This window comes from Miscanthus floridulus, chromosome 19 (genome assembly GCF_019320115.1).
Source record: "Miscanthus floridulus cultivar M001 chromosome 19, ASM1932011v1, whole genome shotgun sequence".
Lineage (NCBI taxonomy): Eukaryota > Viridiplantae > Streptophyta > Magnoliopsida > Poales > Poaceae > Miscanthus > Miscanthus floridulus.
The window spans coordinates 59,769,218-59,771,946 of NC_089598.1; the positions used below are offsets into that span (position 1 = coordinate 59,769,218).

A 2,729-nucleotide genomic window follows, 5' to 3' on the forward strand; every position below is an offset into this window, starting at 1 on the left:
CCATGTAGATGATGGCTTTTGTGGTGCTCAGGAATGGTTGGCCCAAAATAATGGGTGCCCTTACATCTCCACCTGTTTCCAAAACCACAAAGTCTACATGTACATACGACTGTCCAACTCATACATAGATGTCTTCAAGAATTCCCTTGGGGTAGCAGAGTGACTAATCTACAAGCTACAAATTCATGTTTATGTACAACAAAGTATCTCCATTAATTTTATCATAAATTACCTTTGGCATGATGTTGACACTTGCTCCGAAGTCACAAACAGCTTCTTAGAAAATGTGAGGTCCAATGACTATGGGGATGACAGGTCTCCCTAGATCACCTTTCTTGTTAGGTAAGGAATAATCCTCCCACCTTCCTATCGATTGTTCTATGTAGCATCCTTTAGCATTGTAAATATTGACAAGATTCATAGTTTCAAGATCTTCCGATTGCTCTAGAATTTTACCTTTGTCGGTCGGAGGAACAACGGCCGCCAATTGAGCTACTTGTGATTGTATCATTTTATTAAAGCTATGCTGGTTTTTAATGGCTAAGGAGAAGCTATCCATTCTATTATTTATGTTTTCTAAGATTTTATCATTGGAAGCTAGTTTTCTAGATAAGCCCTCCATAATTTTAGCTTGGCCAGAAATTAACTCTCTCATGGGTGGTTGACTATTGAAATTATTACCTTGATAGTTACCTTAGGAATTACCTTGGTAGTTGGGCCTTTGTTGGTTCCATCTTTGATTCTGTTGAAGATGATAGTTGTTGTTGTTGATGAAGTTCACATCCTCATGGATTTTAGGATAGTTGTTCCATGAATGCCCAGTGTTGCCACATTCTTCACATATCATGCGACAATCATGAATGTGCATGACTTCTTGCTTCTCATTGGCTTGCTCTTTAAGCCTCTTCACCAGTAGATCCATCTTGGCAGACAACATGTCTACCTCCTTGAGTTGATACATTTCTCTCCTCTCTTGTGGGTCTATAGACGTTCTTCATTCCAACCTTGGTTGGAGACCATCTTCTCCACGAGAGCTATTGCTTGTGCGATTGTAAGTGATAGAAAAGCACCTCCAACAACAGCATCCATATTCACATGGGTGCTATTAGTTAACCCATGGTAGAAAGTCTGCATGAGTAGCTAATTCTCCATCCCATGATGAGGACATTCTGATATATAGTCTTGAAAGCGTTCCCTTGCCTTAGGGATAGATTCATCATGTTGCTACTAAAAACTTGAAATTCTCCCATGCAGAGCATTGATCTTTCCCATGGGAAAGAACTTTGCTAAGAAGGCAGTGGAGCAGTTCTCCCATGTAGTATTTCTATCTTTGTTGGCATAGAACCATTGCTTCACCTTCCCCAAATGTGAGAATGGGAAGAGGCAAAGCAAAATGTCATCTCTAGTAACTCCTTTGATGGTGAAAGTGCTGCAAATCTCTAAGGAGTGTTGGAGATGAGCACTCGCATCTTCATGTGCCTTTCCATAAGACTGGCTAGCTTGCACTTTGTTTTTGAGAGTTGGCTTGAGCTCAAATCCATTGTCTCCGACATTGATCACCAGTCTAGTATGGATATTGGCCGTAGTTGGAGCAGAGAATTGACGGAGAGTCTTATCAGCAATGGCTTCAAAAACTGGTGTTAAGCTATGCCTTGTATGGTTGTCTTCCGATTCTAGAGCTAAAACATTCTTAAGTTTAGCCTTAGTCCTTGTAACAGAACCATCCAATTTATAAGAGCACAAGTACAATGGCAGGCCACAAGCAGTCGCACCATCATACTTAAGCCCATATAAACCTGGTAGTCCATCAAGTACCACGAAGGGTCTCGATTCATCGTCAACATACAACCAAGATCATACATGATTCAACATAACCGCCACATGATACATAGAGTTCACAAATACATTGCCCTACAATAGAGTACGATTAAAGTTATTACAACTCAAGTTCCAAATAAGGTAGTAGCAAAAGGAAAGTAGTTTTCAACCAACATCTCACACCATTGTTTAATACAAGCTAGTTTACAATCACAACCCACAAAAGCATGATAGAGGACTTAATGAGAAGCACCTTGCCCATGGCCTACTCCTCATCCATGGTAGGACAAAAGCAGTTCTTACAATATCCATGATACACTATGTTATCTACAACAAGTGGGAAATAAACCCTAAGTACAAGAAGGTACTCAGCTAGACTTATACGATGAAGGGGTTCGACCAAGTTTGTCACTATCCGAGAGAGATGGCGATTCGAATCGATTGCAACCAGCTGGGTAGTATTCCTAACACAAACCTAGGTCTACCTGCCATAGTAGCCTTAGGTCACCTTTGGTACCACTCAGGTCCACATATTTCGGGTTCGATCAGCGCCGCACAACCAGGGACAACCAGCTACCAGGACATTCAGGCCTGACCTGCCCTTGGTCTCATGTCTAGCTCCCCGCACATCCTTACTACCATCTAGAGTGTGCACTTTGACAGAACAAGTTCCATCCTGAGTTGAGCTACTCGGCTTTGCGGTCAAAACGAGTTATCCAGCCAGCTAAGTGAGAGGCATGCGTTCAAAATGATAAGAAGGCCTCCAATAATGCAGTTCTTAATCAGCACAGATGGAATCACATGAGTCAACCTACACATAGACTCCGCCCGGCCTCCAATCCTATATCTCGTAGGTGATAGGAAATCACCTGACTTCTATCAGTCTAAGAATGGCTAAGCATATATTTGAT

The 2,729-nt window shown here is 41.7% G+C and overlaps 1 non-coding gene across 1 annotated transcript; it reads left to right on the forward strand.

The window, feature by feature from the left end:
* Window positions 1-1,150: 1,150 nt before the first annotated feature.
* Window positions 1,151-1,259, forward strand: LOC136530033 (small nucleolar RNA R71). Its single transcript, XR_010777542.1, has one exon. It is a non-coding gene; the product is annotated as a small nucleolar RNA R71 (small nucleolar RNA).
* Window positions 1,260-2,729: the final 1,470 nt, after the last annotated feature.